The following is a 21558-nucleotide window of genomic DNA, read 5'->3' as shown; positions in this document are numbered from 1 at the left end:
AAATAGACTTGTAGTTTTCTTACAGAATGTTTTTGTGCTTAATATGTTAATAGTTCTACTATTATTTTATTTGTACATCACAGCAAAAATATTAAAAAGTGTATTTTTAAATAGCATGAGGCAATATTTGTATCAGATGAAAACAGTTTTACGTTTTTATAAACCATGAAATTTAAAAAAAATTAGCCTTTTTTCCACGGATAGATCTATGTTAACAAATCTACTATCATCTGCATTGCAAATCACCATAAAAACATTAAATGCTGCATTATTAAATATGAGGCACGTTAAACACAAATTTAAGTTCTTCTAAACCTTGAAATGCAAAATAGAGTAGTATTTTCCTCAAGAAAGATCTATGTTAACTAACAACTTTACGGTCATATTCTTTGTAAATCACTATAAAACATATAAAACTGCATTATTAAATATTAGGCAATATTTTTACAACTCAAAAGTGATTTTACGTTTTCCTAAATTTTGATGTTTAAAATAAAGTTGCAGTTTTTCTGCAGAATGATCTCAGTAACAATTCTACTATAATCTCCTTTTTAAATCTCTTGCCAGTAAGCAATCTCACAATTGGCGTCCTCCATTTTAGCTGCAAAAAAATCAGTATTAAATACCTTACATTATTTAAACAAGATAATTGCTCTTTTTACTTTTTTCTAACCCTTAAAATTTAAATTAAATGGTTGTGTTTATACCCACGGCTGTCTTCTGCGATGAAAACGTCAAGAAAATTCATAATTACTTGCAAGACATATTTTAGACAACTTAATCTCCAAGTTTTTGAATTTAAAATAAGATTGCTGTGTCTTACAGAATGATCCACATTTGAGATCTCGATCTCTTTCTATGCAAGAGAAAAGGCATTGTTAAATGCAAGGTATTATTCTAATTTTATTTAATATATAGTATACATATATATATATTATATTATATATATATTATATTATATATATATATATATATATATATATATATATATATATATATATATATATATATATATATATATATATATATATATATATATATATATATATATATATATATATATATATATATATATGTATATATATATATATATTGATACAAAAATAAAAAATAAAGATTAATAGCGTAACCGCTTAACGAAAGACTTCAACTAACGATTATTAATCAGATGCTTCAGTCCATCTACGACTCCAATGTCTCCTTAGATAGAATATTCGAGGATAGGCATTGCCAGATGCAAGGAAATGATTTGTACTGTCACGCAATTAAAAATAAAACATAAGTGCTTAACGAAAGACTTAACCTTACGATGGATTTTTAGTTACCTTAATGTATGCACACGATTATAATCAGGCCTTCCTCTGTGGAAGATTCGAAAAAAGACATTGTCAATTGCAAGGCATTATGTATATTTATTCTGTCTCGCAATTAGAAAAACAAAGAGTTTTGCGAAAGATTTGAATTTACGATTCTAAGGATGTTTACTTCTACACTATAAAAATGAACGGTCAAATTTCGCAAAATTTTCTTCGCTTTCGAGGAAACTGTTTCCTGATATATGTTTCGAGTGAAAATGTTTTCAATGTTACGAAATAACTATCATCATTTCTTCAAGAAAATGAATTTTTTGCCAAAATTTAAGAAATATTTCGACATTTCGGCGAAAATAAAGAAAAATGTCATAGCACCTAAAGTTAATAATTAAAGTAAATAATCACTTTAACTTGGGTACCATTAAGGTGGATCAATACCATCTAAACAACATTAGAAATATAAATTACGCACATGCCCATAGCGGTATTCGAACCCGAGATCTACTAGTACGCAGGCCAATTCCTTGACCACAATATAGGCTGATCGACATGTCTCGTTATATTATATTTTCGTCATATATTTGAAAGTTCGCCTTTTGTTGCAAATAACGTGATTTCATGACAAAATTATTTTCAAAATTAAAGAAACAGAACTAAAGGACTGCTGAATCGACAAAAGTGAGAGTTTCATTTCTAATAGTACATAGAAGTTTAAAAAAAGACATAATCAGTAGCTAGGCATAATTTATATTCACAGCGCAAGTGCTTCCCTTAAGATTTGAATTTACAATAGTTTTTCATTAGCTTCAGTATGTGTACGCTTAAAATATTTTCACCCTGTATGTAAGAGTAAAAATTAGGCATTGTCAAACGCAAGGAATTGCTTACATTTGAAAAACAACGAAAGTGTTTCACTAGTACCTCGAACTTGCAATTTTTACAAATTAATTCTTAAAGCATATGGTTGACATTGAATGTCGAAACAATTGTCAACCCAGTTGTGCTACAACGCTAGTAAAATATTTAAAACTAATCCGCTTTATTTAATTTATTATCTTGAACTTGAAAAAAAAATCACATGCAGTTTGAATTGCAATGATGCATAATGCAATGCTATTCCTATGAAAAACTATTTATTTGGGCCGAAGCGCATGGTCCGTTGGTCATTTGGAGTTTTAAGTATACAATGACGACAGCAATATATATGTGTACCAAATTTTGTTCGAATAAGTTATGAATCTCGACTTTGTTTAAGGTTTATACAGACAAATATTCTGCTTGCAGATTTAACAGTACGTTGTAAAAAGGTTTAGGTCAAATTACGGTATAAAAAACTGGTACTTTGAATGCATCATCTGTAAAATACATTTTTACCCTAAAATATTACACTGTAATTGTACAGTAATATTTATTTAGTTCGAGTGATTCAGTGATTTTATGGTAATTATTACAATAAAATTTACGGAATGTCAGTTTTTTGTTCCGCAACATGTTCCCGGTAAAAAAGAGATTTTACATTAAAAAGTATCGGCAGCTTGAGGGCGGGTACTTTTTTACCCTTGTTTGATTCAAAATTATTTACAGTGTATATGAAATGAAATATGCTTATTACTAGTTCTCAAAAAGCAATAACATGATTAAATATCAGTACCATATCCAGTTATCATATTAAATTGTGTATTGACTGTAATAAATTAAGCAAACAGTATTACTTAAGAAAACATAGTACAAAATTATAACAAAATGAAAATAATGTATTTAACAAAGGTATACTGAAGTGACTAAACCGACTGAAACAAGTATCACCTCTAACAAGTACCGGATCGTGAAGTTTGCTATAGTACCTAAACGATGTATCTTTGTACCTACAATACATGTACAATTACACGATATTTTTCCTCTTTAGTTGGACTTTTGTAATTTAACAAAGAATGGCAAAATTACATAAATAAAAGGCTACAACAGATAACATTAAAAATATGATTACTAGTATTTTGTGAAACAAACTAATTTGCAATGGCTTATTATAATTTATTCAGAATATAGCCTTTTAAATCTGAAATTCTCTTTGTAAGCTTGTCTTCACAGTAATCTAGCCATCCTTGCAAATATGTCTTGTGAATTTCGTCTTAGTGGCGACCCGAAATGATATCCTTTAAACTTCTCCTTTTGGAATGAATGCTTTAAGTTCTCCTATGTGAATAGACTTAATATGCAAGTTTTACTATAATACGAGTTATTCTTCTAAGTGAATTCTTCAGTGAATCTGTACAAAGGATATATATATATATATATATATATATATATATATATATATATATATATATATATATATATATATATAATTAAATAAATAAAAACAAGAAAGTTAAGAAAAACAATAAGTTCATAAGTTTTTTTCGTATGTCTATTATTTTTGTTTTATTCTTAATTTTTTTCTAGGAGCATCTATTTAGATACCACTCTTAATGAAATGAACAGAATTAAAAGAATATGTAATAATATTTATTTATCCAAAAAACAAATCGATAAACTCTTTCAAAATTTGATAAAAAACAATGGATACCCAAATAAAGTAATAAAATTTTATATAAAATCATTGAATTAATCGTATATTTTTGTGGATATATTTAATAACATTTTTTTTGCTAATTTTTATAATTTTCCCTTGTGCAAATCCATTTCAGGTAAATCCATTGCCAAAATTATTTACTAAATAATTTCTTTGCTAATTTGTATAATTTTTCCATGTGCAAATCCGTGGCTAAAATTGTTTGCTAAAAATTTCTTTATTAATTTATACAATTTTTCCATGTGCAAATCCATTTCGGGCAAATCTGTGGCTAAAATTATCTACTAAAATTTTTTTTGTTTGTTAATTTTTCCATGTGCAAATCCATATCGGGCAGATCCGTGCTAAAATTATCTATTAAATTTTTTTTCTTTGATAATTTAAATAATTTTTCTATGTGCTAATCCATATCGTGCAAATCCGCGGCTAAAATTATTCGCAAAGCAGGCAATTTATGTTTCTTTTTTCTATTTTATATGTTTTCTGAAATAAGCATCTATCTTCTAAAACTATTCATGATCAATTTCTAAAATTATCCAGTATAATATTACCTTGCACACATCCATTTCGGGCCCATCCTTGGTAACTAACAAATCAAAGCTCAGAATAACAAATCACTTCAGCAGTGCAGTAAGAACGACACTTTAAAACCCTCTTGTTACACTCAATTTGCGCTTTTGTTTTCATCATTTGTTTCCATATTTTGTAATCTGGCAATCTTTCTGCGAAAACATTTTAAAATCATTCTTGAAAAATTTTCTGTCCATATAAGTTGATCTGATTTTGCTACTCGCTTTATAGTCCCTTTTCAATGTTTTTTCTTTTTATTTTATTTTATTTTCTGTTTTTACATGTTATTTTTACTTATTTTTACTTTATGTGATCTAATTTATTTGTTGTTATTTTTATAAAAAAATTTTTTGAGTGCTCCTCACACTATTGTATTAATATATTTTGCTTTGGCTTTATTGATACAATATCAGAAAGCATTCTGTTTTGCGGATATAATCGTATGGGCTGAAGAAAAGATTTTTTCTTTTTTTTCCGGTTTTTTAAATAAAATTTCATCCTTTTTTTTTTCTTTTTTCCTTTTTAAACTGTTTGTTATTTTTTTACTCATTTCCCCCCCCCTTTTTTCATATGTCTATTATTTTTCTTTGTTTTATTCTTCATTTTGAACTTATCTAATGAGTTCTGTTTACTTGCAGCTTAAGCGCAATAAATGAAACTTATTGTTTTTCAGCAGATTTAAATTATTACTAAAATTCAATGCATCAAAAACTTTGACAAAACTATCGTGGACACATCTTGAAAATGATTAAAATCGAAATCAAAGTGTTTCCGCACTTGAACGCCTTAGGCGACAGCTAGAAGGCAAAAAAAGTTTAATAATATCTTGCTTAAAACTATTTAAATTGTTAGAATTGGAGGAGAGTTTGAAGAAATAGAATAGTTAAATGCATTTGTGATGTGTATGAATTCGGCTTGGTAACGTACTGCATGTTGCACGAAATAATTTTGCAACGCAACTTAGCTGGTCGCGAAAGACGACTAATTACGAATAGTATGCAATTTTTTTTTGTGAAAATCTTTCACTACGATCGCAGATGAACTGTATGTAGGAAAAATTTATGTAATAATGACCATTTTTTTATTTGTTTGTTTTTATTTTACTCTTATCATTGAACTCTTCTTGTTCGGGATATGTTTAAGATATTTATCATCCAAAGAATTTTCAGCCACTTTCAAGTGTTCTAGAATACTAAAATTATACGTAGAATTGAGTCTTGACTCAATACTTGACTCAACTCGATACTTGACTCAATGCTAATCGTAGAAATTTTAAAAATTTAGAAAAACAAATTAAATAAAAATGTTATATCTATTTTCATTTCAGACTTTCAACATCAATGACGATAGAGTCCCAAGTTTGAGATGAATAATTTTCTCGAGCAGATTGCTGTAATTGAATTTAAAAAAAAGACACTCTTTGTCTTCTTCAAATTCTTCACTGACCCGTCTTTGAACATTTTATTCTTTAAACAATTAAATATTACTTATTTTTTGTTTAACCTTTTAGGATTTTTTAAATATTATTCAATACAAAACTAATGCGCTGTTTTAGCACAGTGGTTATATAATCCAACTGAATTCCGGATTGTCCGGGGTACGGTTCTCAACTCTGGTAATAACCACCAAGTACAGGCGATATACGTGTTCGTAAAAACTGTAGAATTGAAAGTCTTGAGGTCGATCACTGAATAGTACCATTGGTACAGGGATCTGGAGAGAATTTCTTTCCCCTTCAGATCTATGTATTAATCATGGAAATAGCCTAACCAATGAGAGGTGCTGTCATCTATTCGGGTTTTTTTTTCCTAGGTCGCACTTTCACCCTAACTGCACCCTGTTGTAATTAACATTTATTCCAAGCTGACATTTTTTTTAATATTAAACTGTACCTTAATATTGTTTCAAGATAACTACTTAATAAGTTTCAGAAATTCTCTGCTGAAAATATCATAATATACAGAAACATCTAATTTTCAACAAGGATCGTATCTTCATCAGATATGTTCTCCTGAACAATTTGAAAACGTGACTTATCATTATATTGTCCCAAGCATTAAATGTAAAATGCTGGAAATGCATTTCTGCACTTACAATTTACCAAAAAAAGTTTTAATTGGTTAAAAAAGTTTAAAAAATTTTAATTTCAATTATTAACTCTATTTGAATGCATGATATGTGATATTTTATTATTTTCATTAAAATTTAATTAAATTTTGCGAAATTAATAAAAAATATCTTCAATAAATGCCTATTCAACCCAAGTGGCAAAGCTTGGAAGAATTTAAAGCTAAAAATGGAAAATATCTTTGAAATCGCAGCAATTATTTTAAAAAGTTTTGCTTAAATATAATTGAATTTCAAATAAAAATTCCACCTCACTACGAGGAAAGCAATATTTTAGCAAAAAAAAATATTTGAGGATTTAACTATTATAAAATTACTGAAGCTAAGAAAATAAAATTTATAAAAAACTTCATGAAGGAAAAGAAATCGAGGTTGTTGGTATGCAGTTTTATTTAGTAATCTAATAATATGGTATAATATTACATATATACATTACATTCTTGAAATTTATGCAACTTAACTAATCAGTAAAGCCAATGTTCTACTGCAAAATAAATATATTGAGAAATTTTATTGACAATGCATGAAGCTAAAATATTGTTTGTCATTACAAATTAAAAAGTAAACAACAGACATAACGCATATAAAAAAAAATATTAGAATGTTGATATTTATCGTTATAAGAGTTTTCTTAAATAACAAAATTGCCAAAACTATTCATCTCTATTTTCCTGCACCTCCCTGAAACTAATCTACTCCAGAAATGTTCAATTTCCTTGCTTTTAATCAGGAATTTTTTTACAAATTTTTAAGGTGATACTAAAAATTTTTAATTAACGTGTGTATTAAAACTAGGGCTGTAACGATTTTCAAATAGTTTATAAAAGCCTGATAATTGAGCTGTAACGATTTAAAATGTTAGCTAAATTTAAAACACACTTGCTCACTTTAATGTAATTTAATAGTCATTAAAATATTGTGGCGATTTTGAACTTTCTCATTAACAGCTCTAATTTATGCAAATTTATAAGACATATGAAATGAAAATGCTTAATATCCACATAATTAGGAAAATGTAATTATTTTCGTACATGTGAGTTCTGGGTTTACTTGAAATTAGAGTTAAATATAGCATGCAACATTGTAAAATGGTACTTTGCAATTTCAAATTCTGCTCATCGATAATTTGAGCATAAAAAAGAAATATTTAAATTTAAAAATTTCTTTCTTAAAGGAACTAAGATTTACTTTCAATTATACGATAAGTAATTTTTACTTTTCATAATAAATTAAAATAATACATATGAAAAATAACAATTAATACAAAAGCAATAGGGGCATGGAAGGTATAATGTTACAATTTTCCTAGCCATTGTCAGTTCATTTGACGTATAAGTATCTTTAGTTTTATTTAAAACTTGGAGGATGAGGAAATTCAAAAATAATTTTTAATCAAAAATTATACTTTCGTATAAATAATTTATTCAAAGCTATTACTTTAGCATAAATTGGGATTTACAAAGTGAGCCAATAATAGTCATTATTTTTAAATAAAGAATATTAAGTAAATTAAAACTTAATTTTTAAAATGGTGAATAAAATAGTAATACTAATATTCAATTGAATAAACTTATGCTTTAATATACAGCCGCAGAGATATTCAATTGATAAAAAATTCATAATATTATCCATTTGATTAAAAATTAATTCTAAGTTAATACCTTCAGACGATTAACTTGCAGACGATTTTGTCAAATTAATACGTTAAGGTAATGAATATTTTATTAAAAAGAACATTCTTACAGAGAGCATTTATCACGATAGTTACCGGGCGAGACTTCGATTTTATTATTTATTATTGCAAATACTTGAATTTTAATATTATCAAAAAAAGGAGGTTACACCTCACTGTAAATTTTGTTATGTTACTTAAATAGCAAATGTATCTTATTTTAAAAAATCTAACTGCACCATTATTTCAAATGCTGAACTGTACATTGCCATTAATTTAAATTAATATTTTTTGTTGTTTGTTTTTTAATATGTCCTATAACTTGGAGTAAAAACTTCAAGGCTCCAAATAAAATGTCTTAAGAAAAGTTTACTTATCCTTAGCATCCTTAATATTTATTCTTAAAACTTCATAATCATTATTTCTAGCAATATTGAATTTGGATAGCTTAAAAAAGGAGAACCCTGATTATAAAAAAACTTATATGAAATAAAGAAAAAAAATGTATCGCTTATTAAATTTTTTTTTATTTGATCCAATAATTAATTAAATTATTTATGTTTACTCGCATAAAATTTTATGTCTATGGCTTTAATACAATTTTGTACAGAATTCCCTATTTCTTAAACTTTGACGTACAAAATACTACAGTGTAAATGATTTTTGTTAATAAATCTCAATAATAATTCGATTGAATTTTCAAACATCACATTGATTTTTTTCACAATCATAATATATTATCGCTTTATTAGTTAATGATATCTTTATTATCTATCTTTCATTTTATCAAAATTTTTTGCAAAGTAAACTATATTAATTATTCAGCTGTGAATATATTTATTTTTGTGTAATACGAATTTTTTAATTAATCATACTTGGTGATTTATTTTATGCGTCATATTTAAATATTTCATTGAATTAATCTTGATCATCTAATCATCTTCTTAATCTAAAGCGAAACAGGCTTATTCGTTGTTTTGTCCCAAAGAAAAATTTATATATATTATATATATTAGTTAGATTGAAATTCAAAATTGACATAAATTATCAAAAATATCAACGATTAATAAATTAAAAATAAGAGATGCTTTTCAAAATAAACTTTTAAGATAACATTATATTTTAAATTTCATGAAAATCTGAAAAAAGGACTGCGTAATATTTTTCCTATCCAAGAAAAGACTTGTTGATTATTTCAACGGCCTTATACGCATCTAAATCAGCAATATGGTAATTAAAAATCTAGGATATCATTGCAATCAGAAATTCGTAATAATTTTTATGAAACTTTAGCAAGCAGTGATTTTGCAATTTTCCATCAAAATGCATTTAAAAATATTTAAATAAGAATTTTATTTATGCAAATATTGTTATCACAAATTTATTAGTAACATCATTATAACAAGCAAATGAATTTCTAAAGAAAGCGAACATTTTATTAAAAAAAGGAAAAGTTATAAATATTTTCCCCAGGTTTAAGAATAATGAGGAATAGTTGATTTTTACCTTCGTAAGCAAAACTCGAAACTATCCGAGAAGTTTTCCTGGCCAAATTCTCCGCGGCTCCAGAGTTTGACAGGAAAAGATGTTTGCCCGGCAGGCGAAAGGAACCGAATGCAGTTTCGATTTGCTGAGCCAGTACGCGGATTCAACAGCTGGCTCTCCTTATTGGTCGATGATTTTATCACGTGACTCGAAGGAACGCTCCAAGAAATAGTTAGTGGTCAGCGGGAAGACTTTATCCATCTGTAAAAAAATAGAGAACTTTTTTTAATCTTTAATTGGTGAAAATTCGAGAGCTGTATTGAAATTTAAAAATATTTTTCTCCATCCCCAAGTTTGAATTTCAAAAAATTGAAGTTTTTTATATAAATTATATGTATTTCTGGTATAAAGGTTTAATAATTTGAAAATTTTAAGAAATAGAGTTTTGGATAAATTTCATCCGCAAGATATATATGATAGTTAGTAAAAAAAATTAATAAATAATATTTGTAGTGGCTGAAAATGAATGAAAAATCAAATAGGGAACTATTAATTATACTATACTGTTTTGGTTGAAAATGTATGAAAAATTAAATATGGAACAATTATCTATTTTATACTGTTTTGGTTGGAAATGTATGAAAAGTTAAATATAGCACTATTAATTAGGTTATACTGTTGTGGACGAAAATGTATGAAAAGTAAATTATGGAGCTATTAATTATGCTATTTTGTTGTGGTTGAAAATGTATGAATAATTAAGTATGGATCTATTATTTATGTTATACTGTTAGACAGTTTGTGGAATGTTGAAGATAGTATAGATCAAATTTCTTGGGTAATAAATTGATTCTTAGTATCGTGCTTCTTGTGCCTGATTACACGATACAATAGTTCAACTTGCGTAGAAATTTTTAAGAAATAGATTTTTGCCTTTTTTCGTGTTCACTTATGATAATTATAAAAATCCAAGAAAACTATTTTATGGCATTTGTAGTGATTGAAACCGTGTAAATAATTGAATATAGAATAAATGACACTACACTTACCGGCACATTGGAGGAACAAGTTGAATATAGTTCAAATTTGCTTGAAACATATTTCGGTGTAAAGTAAGTGGTATAAGGATCATACTTCTTGAAGTTGATCCCACGATACACGAAACGGAAACATGGGATTATTTGACGCCTATTTAAGATTTCCAAAATTTATTACTGTGATTATAAAAATATCCTTAATGGCAAATTTTGATTACTGGAAAGCTCTAATTAATATGTGTCCTTTCAAAATGTATCTTTATAGAGAAAAACATTTCTTCATTCAAACAAATGGAATACTACAATGATCTAATTTTTCGTCACTTCTGGTTAACTTACATTTACATTATTATGAAAAAAACCATTCTCTAAACATCAAGTTTATCTTTAGATTTATTGATGACTCCATTATCTTTAATATCCAAAATTACATAACATTTTTAAGCAATATTCACATAACATGAAGAATTAATATTGTTTCGTGATCATGACGATAATATTAATGTTAATTTCTGGATTAGGGTATTAAAAAATTAGAAAATATCTGCATTGTTGACATATACCATAAAAGGAATGATTTTAAGTTTAATATAAATTATATTCGTATAAAATTTGTTTAAATTACATTTTTAATCAAATAAATAGAATTACACAAAAACAGTTGGAATATTTATTTATCTAGAAAGAAAACCAAATAAACATACTTTTCAAAAATTTGAATAAAAACAATGGGTATCCAACAAATGTATTTAAATTCTATAGAAAATCATCGATTTATTTAAGTAATAAAATTAATAGAGGAATATATTTACATAAAACTCTCTAAGTTATCTAGATTGATATCTTTGTAACGTGCATATATCTTTGTAACGTGCATATACAAAGTGAACTAATCTGAGAAGAAAAAATTATAACTAACTAACCATGTACTTCAATATTCAATTAAATATTTAACATTATTCAATAAATGTTAATAGTTTAGATAAAAACCCTCTAATGAAAATGTTGTATTGAAAGTTAGATCTTTTTAATAATTATAAACTTTAAACTATCTAGTATAATATATATCATTACCTCTCGCGAACCGAGTTTTCGGGTGAATCCAAGGTAACAGACAAATTAAATCGGGTCTTTACTTCAGTATGGACGCGAATAAAAAAAGACAACCCACTATCCTCTATTTAAGCTTAAACTTCGCATTTTTTAATCTGGCAACTTCGTTACGAAATTGTTTTAAATTATATCTGCAAGATTTTTGTAAGCAGATGGCATCCGTCCTAATTTCTCGTTTTTTATTTTCTTGTAGGAGACTATTGGTGTTTCGTTTTAGGTTTTTATGAAAATTTCGTGATATTTACTTGTTCGACTTTGCTCATTTCTTAATTCCTTGGCGTTTATCTCTATATCTATATTGTAAATGTAAGATTAGTATATGAAACAATAGACACTAAAAATCTCGCCATCAGCTCACACTATTATATCCGCAAAAATAGTACTTTCCAATATTGTATGAAGACAGCAAAAACAAAATAAATTAATACAATAGTTTGAGGAACATCGAAGAGAGACAGGGAGAGAGACGGACTGAGCCCGATTTGTAGACAAAAATTTATAAAATACTCTAGTAAAAGTATCAGAAATTTTTTAAAAAAAATATTCCTAGTAGAGTAGTTTGGAAAAGAAATTTTTTGTAATAAAACTAGCAGGCATTGTTAGTTATTGAAAAATGAAATTAATAAAAATAATTTATTAAAATTTGTAATTTATATTTCTATTAGCAAGTAACATATTTTGTAAGATATGTGCGTATATAAGTATAGTTTAACAGGGTATTGTAGAGTGATTCAGTATTTAATCAATTTACTCTGTGAATAAAATTTCACAAAAAACAGTCATTTATTTATATGATTGATGAATATTTTGACGCTTCCTTAAAGAGTGATGCTGAAGATTTATTACTTTCTCACTCAGTAATAAAAAGAAAGTTATTCAGCATACAAATTAAACTAATTATAATTTGACATTAAATCTAACTTTAGAAACTTATCTATTTTTCAAAAATATTTCTTTCTTTTTTAAAAGTTCGACTATAAATATTTTTAATTAATGTTAAAAAGCTTTATTTTTGACTAACAATTTGCCTTAAATTTTTTCTGTTACGATTTTATTTTTTTCAACCAAAGAATATTTGAGTTTAAATTCGTTAATTAGCTTAAATGTTGATAAGCTTTTTTTAAACTAAAGCTGTATTAAAAATTATCAAAAAATATTACTAGAACAAATATTTGAATCTTAAGAAATTCTTAAGTTAACATTTTTATTACCGAGTAAAATAAATTAACACAGATAATTCAAGCAAAATAATTGTCCGCCCCATTGTCCGTCCCTCGTTTTATTAAACCATTTTAATAATATTGGTATTATCTTTATAATTGAATATCTGTAATTGTACGTGGTTACAAAGTTTTGTGTTGTAATATAAATAATATTTTGTTACCCTATACCATTTATTATAATTAAACCGTCAACTTTCAAATCACCTTCTATGTTGCTATACATTTTTATTCTAGGAAATAATTATGTAGTATACATGTCATAAACTAAAAAATATTAACTAAAGCCTTTTAACGTTACTATCATGCAACATTTACTAGTAAATTCTTAACTGATTTTGTGCACAAAATAAATTTATACTAAGAATTTTCTTTTTCTTTTCCATCATGTTGATTTTAAAAAAAATGTAATAAATGTTATTTTTTTAAAACAAAATTATTCTCGAAGGTTCAAATTAACTTAAATTAAATAGAAATCCATTTTTCTGAAATTTAAAATTGTTTTAAAGCATCTATTATAATTGTTTTGGGTTGATTAATGTAAGTTATTTTATAAATCTAATCTGTGTTACTTAGTATTCATTATTTTATCTGCTTTAGAAAGAGTATGAAATAATTAATTAAATCAATAAAAATATTTAATTGTTTAATTTTGCTTTTACGAAACAAATCTATAAAATCTGATTTGAAAAATGTTGAAAAATGTTTTAATTAATTAGATTCAAACAATGTTTTACTTTATTTTATTCTGAAGGTCATTTACAGATAATAAGAATATTATATACTTGCATAAAAAATGTCTTTTAAGCAAAACAGTTAATTAACTTTTTTCTTCAATTATTTTCAAGCACTTTACCTTTGCACTCGTCTGATTGAAAAAAAATCAATAATTATAAAAACTATAAGTTCAGCACTTCATTTCTAAGGTCATATTCAAACTCAAAATTTTATTATTCATACCTTTGTATTGAATAATTGGAAAACTTTGAAACAAAGGCAACAAATTACTAAATACATTTCATTCTTCTACATTCAATATTTTTGGGAAGTTTAGGCGTGAGGAGAAAAATTCTATCGATTATTCTTAATTAAAATTTGTCCCCAGGGTTTGTTTCTACCAATGTTCGAAAGTATTTCATTTTTATTATCTATCTACTTGATTAAGCTGTCATAATTATCAACCTAATAAAAGCTCAAAACTATATGATCTTACAAACACATTATATGTTCTTTTGTTCAAGAATGTAAAAACTATTTTCAATTTATTTTTATTCCAAAATTACTGACAGCGAATGCATTATATTTCATTAACACGTACATTCTTACGAAATAAATAATTTAAAATATTAGATATAAGATTTAAGAAGAGCTTTGGATCTGTATTTACTATAAATATTAACGTATCTTTTAATTGTTACTAACTAAATGACCGCTATCTGTTCAGGATAAAAAAAATTAATAGTATCCCCTTAGTCGATATAGCACTTTACTGAAAAAAATGGTAGCAAAATAGCTACGATACAGCCACCTTAATATCCGCGTTAAACAGAGTTGCAATCTATTAAAATTCACTGCTGTTATCTTAGAAATAATTTAAACGAAAGAGAGCTTGTAGTTTAATCCAGCGTTTCTCAACCTTTCAGTATTCGTGGCCCAGTTTTCAATCATACTTTTCATCACGCCCCCCACTTACAGTAAAATGTATACAACAATAATGTATATTGAGTATTTTGAATTCTGTCATAAAATTATTTTTAAACAACTGCCAAAACGAAAGTAAAATAAAAGCCAGCAGCAATTAAGATTCAAAACAATTACAGTCCATACCTCTTTCAAATGATACTGTTGCTTGTCGAATTGGTGATACAGCTGAAAATGTAATGTCAGCTTTTCTCGATGGTGCGTGACAAAATGCTTTCAATACGGTTTGATGAGGCAACAGATATTAATAAAGATGCTCATTTAATTGCCTATGATTGATTTTGTGATAATATGTCAGTAGCAGAACTACATTTCTGAAAATCCATAGAACTCAAAACATCAGCGCTAGCATTATTTACTATTTTAAATGATGTTATGAATGAGGCAAACATAGAATGCAAAAATTGCATCGGAATATGCAATTTTTGCTATACATGCACTTGTAAAACATGCACATGCAAGTATACATGCACTTGTAAAACAAAAATCACCACAATGCGTCTGGACACATTGCATGATCCAAAAAGAAGCTTTGGCTTCGAAAGAAATGGTGGTTTAAATATTGTGTTAACTACGGTTGTAACCGTTGCAAATTATATAAAAATGACCCTAAGATCGAGAATCTTTTCCGCTCTTTGTAACGACATGGGTTCAGTACATTCAGAGTTACTATTTAAATGCTGGGCAAGATGTTTATCACGTGAGAAATTTTTGCAACGTGTTTATGAATTAAGAGAAGAAATCGCCATTTTCCTAAAAGAAGATAGCAGAACGGAAACCGAGAATTTTCACTATTGTCTATTTGTGATGAAATTGAGCTGCTTGATCGTCATATTCGAGAAATTAAATAACTTGAATCTTCAACTCCAAGGAGCAAATACACATATGTTGGATACGAGTTAATGCTTTTTGTTAAGTTAATGCTTTTTGTAGAAAATTTGAATTGTGGGGCAGAAATTTAAAGCAAAAAAACCTTAACAATGTTTACAAATGTGGATAATTGTACTAAAACTTATAAGGCTGAAGAAGAATATATGAAAGTTACGTTTGTAGCTATTGAAAATCATTTAGACATGCTGGCAAAGAATTTTAAGAAGTATTTTCCTGCTCATGACAAACTGCTACCAAGTTACGAGTGGGTTAGGAATCCATTTCATAAGACTCCCGAAGGACTCTCAATTGATGAGGAAGAAAAATTCATAGACTTCACGACAAGTGGCAAAACCAAAATACAATTTAGTATTAAATCACTATTTGAATTTTGGTCAGGAGGATGATTTTTCTGCACTAAAAACAAGGGAATTTCGCATTCTATTACCATTTTCAACATCCTACCCTTGTGAAACTGTATTTTCTGCTGTGGCTTCTTTGAAGACAAAATATAGATCACGGCTAAATATAGATACAAAACTGAGAGTGACTATTTCTAATATTAAGCCTCACCTCAAAAAACTTTGCTCTGCAAGACAGGCCCAAGGAAGTCATTAAAAATTACAAATTTTTTAAAAAAAATTTGTATGTTTTGATTAAGTAAGGTGGGTAAGCCAAAGGTGGCCAGAGTATCTAACGTAGCCCACCCCCCAAAGTAAAATTAAATTTATTTTGAACCATAAGATGTCCCTGCTGCATAAGATGCCCGACACCGGTGCCACCTTGGGGACACGTGGGCCACCTTCGGAAACGAAGGGAAATCTATAAAAGAGTTAATTATAAATCATTACGTAGCATATTATTTCTCAGAAAGGAATGATTGAATTGAATGCCAATTGATTTATTTCGCTTTAAGCAAATGTGGAACTTTGGTATTTTTTGAACTTTTATAATATTTTGATGTTATCTGCACTTTAGTAGAGTTTGCGATATTTTGTTTCAAGTTTTTTCTATTGTTTGCATTTTAAAGCAATTTTTCAGATATTTTTTTATTTTTGTGGTGATTATAAGTGTTTTTGTGGTCGATTCTGGTATTTTCTTGTAAATTTGAGTATTTTTATATTCTAGTTATGGGTTAGGTTAGTTAACTCTATTATGGTTATTTAACTCGTGTTAGTTAATCCTTTGAAAAAATCAACTAAGAAATTCTTGATTAATTCTAATGAGTTAACTCAAGAGAATCGCTAGTGACTTCACACAAGAACTATTAATGTAAAATCAATAAACAAATTATACACTCTAAAAACAAATATCTTTTTTATAGTCGGGAAACTTGTTCCAACCAGCAAGCCTTTTTAAAAAGCGCTTGCCAGTCCAAATGCTTTTTCTGAAGATAATCTGAGTAAGTGAAAAAGTGATTTCTTTATCTGGCTCACCTTTGGAACCTGAGGGAAACCTTAGGCGCAGGAACTACAATTTTGAAATGAAATTTTATTTTACAATTAAAAGTATACATGGTATATATTAGAGATAGGTGTAAGATATTACAGAAAAAAATTCAGCCGCACAGACTTAATCAGAAAATTAGGAAAAATCCTCAAAGCAAAGCCACCCTTGGCTCCCCACCTTAAGTTTTGATTTAATAAGTTGTTTCACTTTAGTAAGTTATTAAATATGTCGAAATGTATTTTGTTTTCTATGTGTATGTGCGATTTCCCTTCATCCAGTTAATAAATTTTTAAATAATATTTTCTCTTGAATATTCTCGCGCCACCCCTCCAGTATGCTCACGCCCCCCTAGGGGGGCGCACCCCACAGGTTGAGAATCGCTGGTTTAATCTGTATCAATGTATTATAATAATCCTAAGAGGAAATTTAGATTTTCCAAACAAAAATAAAAAAAAATAATAACGGTTGTTACGGTTGGAAAAGTAATTACACTTTACTCCAGCTCTCCAAGTTTTAGAACTCAAGTACAAACAATTCTTAAGTTTTAAGTATGACAGATATCCTAATTCTTCCTTTTGTTATTATAGGGTGAGCCTTAAATAGCATGAGAACATTAATCAATTAAAAAAAATTAAATTTGCTTAGTGAATTAAAAAAAAGCATTCAAAACTAACTTTTATTTGTTATTACTTAACCTTACATAATTTTAATATTCAAAATGTTATTACCAAAGTGTTTCGATAACGAAGTTTATTCTTACGACTCTTCATATTTTGAGAGTTAAGAATCCAAATTCGTTGATACGAGACAAATATACGTTCATTTTTAGAAAATACGTTTTTTGCTTGATTCCGTAGATATCGCCTGCCTGCACTAATTAGTTATTACATTTCAGGTTAGGACACTAACGCCATTAGGAATGAGATCTAATACGTAATTATCTGAATATGAGATAAAAAAAAATTAATATCGTGTCTTCTATATTTAAATTTTGCGATCTGTACACATCAGTTTAAAGAATAGTAGAAAGAATAATAGTATTAATCTCTTATAAAATATTCAACGTGCAGAGAGAAAAAAAAGATTCGTTCAAGTTGTGATGTTTGATTTTTTATGACTAGATCCCTTTTATAGATTCAAGTTAACTGACATAAATATACTTGTTACTGAATACTGAGTAATATTATTATCTAATGATTATGTTTGTATTTTGAAATAATAATTCTATAAAGTGTTCCATCATTACGGCAAATATGGAATCAAAATAGAATAACTAATTAGATACTGGAAAAGATTGAACTCTAGAAACTTTGCAAAATACTAAGTTTTTAAAAAAATTCAATATCACGAAAGCACATGATATTTAACAAATAACGTATTATTACAATAAAAACTTGACAAAGCTGCTTCCTCACTCGTGTGTCATCACAGAAAAATTTGGGAGTTCTCCAACAATTTTTTTTATGTAATTTTAAAACATTTCCCACTGTGCGAAGTATAATACAAAATAAGTACTCTTATTGTCTTGATAGAGTAGTAGGTTCGATTCTTCGGAATGAATGACTACTCTGTGAAAAAATAGATACTCAAATATCATGTTGCTGTTGTTCATTTACGTCGCACTAGAGCTGCACAATGGGCTATTGGCGACTGTCTGGGAAACATCCCTGAGGATGATCCGAGGACATTCCATCACAATTTTGATCCTCTGCTGAGGGGATGGCACCCCCGCTTCGGTAGACCGACGAGCTGCACGCGAAGTCGGGCACTTTACGGTAGAACAGTTTAACGAGGACCAATCCCGCGCACCCTCTGTCCCTACGCAGGCTGATCCAAGTGGTCACCCACCCACTCACTGACCGTAGCCAGTGATGCTTGACTTCGGTGATCTGCTGGGAACCGTGTCTTAACGATTAGTTCACCGCGGGACCATATATCATGAAAGTTCTTCGTTTTTGACGAAACCATTCCCTGGTATATGCTGTGAGCAAATATTTCGTCTAAGTGACGAAGCAAGTGCCACTTCTTCGAGGAAACGAATTTCTTCAAAATAAAGAAATATTTCGTTATTCATTTTTTTTTCAAAAAATCTTGTAGTTACTACTTGTATTAGTTCTAACTTTTCTAATGATCACTTTACCGTTTGTCCCATGTAAGTGGATCAATGACCCCTTAACAACACAGCGAGGATAGAGATAGAACATAAAATAAATTGCACTCATAACCGAAGCGAGATTCGAATTCAGGATCTTCCTAGCACGAGGCAAAATCCTTAATAGGACTGTACAGTCCGGTCAGCTTATTTCGTCACTTTATTTTCAATAGTATAGTCAGTTTCATCTTTCCAGTTAAATCTCTCCCCCAATGCACTGCAATGAGTTTTCGAGTTGAGGAATATTTTCGTCTTTTATTTGAGAGTTTTCCTTTCATCACAAATCAGGCGAGTTTGTGATGAAATGATTCTCAAAATTAACGAAAAGCATCTCAAGGATTGCTCACTCAATCGTCAAAAGTGTGAGTGTTATTTCTGTGTTCACTCACTATTCGCTTCGTATTTTATATTGTATTTTCAAATGAATTGTTTCAACTGATACTTGGTGTTAAATTGGCATTATCCTCAAAAAGGTATGCATAGTAATATCACAATATAACGAAGTGCTCACTAGGAGCAGTTTGTTATATTGTGAGTATTGTCAATTTGATTATCATAGCTACAGCGTTTCCAAGCCTTAATTATGTGCTTACACGAAATTTAAAAGTTTGCATTTAGTTTTGGTACTGCGTAAGATCTTATAGGAATTAAAGAACACAAATAAAAATAATCAGTTTTAAGTCTATATATAGTAGTAGTAGTTCATTTACGTCACACTAAAGCTGCACAATGGGCTATTGGCGACTGTCTGGGAAACATCCCTGAGGATGATCCGAAGTCATGCCATCACAATTTTGATCCTCTGTAGAGGGGATAGCATCCTGGCTTCGGTAGCCTGACGACCTGTACGCGAAATCGAGCACTTTACGGTAGAGCAGTTTAACAAGGACTGATACCGCCCATCCTCGATCCCTACGCAAACTGATCCAAGTGGTCACCCACCCGCCCACTGACAGCAGTCAGTGATGCTTGACTTCGGTAATCTGCAACCGTGTCTCAACGATCAGTCCACTGCGGGGCAAGTCTATGTATAAAAAATAAGTTTGTAGAATAAAGAAAAACAAACCAAAATGTGACCTCCAACATAAAATCTTTTGAAACGCATAGATTATCATAATTTTTAGTAATACTAAAGTGCGAAATGCTTAATTTTTAACTCAACTTTCGTGAATAATTTAGAGTTATAATATATGAAATAAAAATGTACTAAAATAATAAATTGACTTCTGTTTTAAAAATAAGCTTTTTAACTGACTGAAGCATAAAACTGAGTTTAATGCTAATGATTAACGTTTGAACGTATAACATTATCTTACTCTCTTTAAAGAAAAGTTCTTTCTGATCCCAACATAAAGTTTACAATTCTAATAAGACTATAATTAATAACACTGTTACAATTTTAAGCTAAGAATTTTACTTAAGTTAAATTATAGAACATTGTGAATGAAGATAACGCCAAATGTAACTACTAAAATCCACCTAAATATATAATTCCAGTTTCATAATTTAATTTAAACTTGATGTTTCGGCAATGATTTCATTTTAATGTAATAAAATTATTTGTTAACACAACAAATTGGCAATAATTTAACGTTATTAGTGCAATAATATTTTTTCATAAAAAAATCCATTTAATCAGGTTTTAGGATTAAAATTAGAATTTTCAAATGAATGAACTTGCGTTAATTGCCTTAAATAAATTTTAGTATTTTTATTAGAAGCAGTATTTACTTGTTTTGCTATTATTAATTTAAGAATATCTCAAATTTATTATGAGTTTTAACCAAATAAACGTTTTTTATTGCAGTTAACCGATTTCAGTGTTTAAACTTTAAGCAGTATTTACGTTTTTAAAAATTAATGATTTTAACAACCATTAATTAGGGAATTTTGGAAGATTTCTGCATGATTCTCAGAAAAAACGTTATAAACTTCATTTCCTTCTATGTCTGGTATTAAAAAGGTTTTCTAATCCTCATTTTCTGATTTAAAAAGATTGTAAGACTAGTGGTTTTCTTATAAAACAAACAAATAGCATATGTTAAAAAATTAGATAATTATTAATAAGTGTACCATTTTTTCAATTGAACCACCCTGTACCATTTTAATAAACTGCAGAATACAAACCATTTATTTTACAAACTTCTATTTTAAAATTTAACAATGTAAGCAACACTTTAGAAATTAATTTTAGAAAATTGTATCGCGAAACTTATAATTTTCAAAGATAACTATTTTTTTCTTCAAGTATTCATTTTTTAAATTATGGCCATACAC

The 21558-nt window shown here is 28.1% G+C and overlaps 1 protein-coding gene across 1 annotated transcript in view; it reads right to left on the bottom strand.

Moving 5' to 3' along the window:
* Positions 1-9883, bottom strand: part of LOC107450287 (5-hydroxytryptamine receptor 2C) — a 415063-nt gene extending 405180 nt beyond the window's left edge. Inside the window, exon 1 of the mRNA XM_071180097.2 lies at positions 9761-9883. The gene's annotated coding sequence lies outside the window, so the exon portion shown is untranslated. The remainder of the gene's footprint in view (positions 1-9760) is intronic.
* Positions 9884-21558: the final 11675 nt, after the last annotated feature.

This window comes from Parasteatoda tepidariorum, chromosome 1, assembly GCF_982258835.1.
Source record: "Parasteatoda tepidariorum strain Cologne lab strain chromosome 1, Ptep-v5.0, whole genome shotgun sequence".
NCBI classification, from domain to species: domain Eukaryota; kingdom Metazoa; phylum Arthropoda; class Arachnida; order Araneae; family Theridiidae; genus Parasteatoda; species Parasteatoda tepidariorum.
The sequence above is the reverse complement of the archived record's forward strand: the minus strand, read 5'-3'. Positions and strand labels throughout refer to the sequence as shown.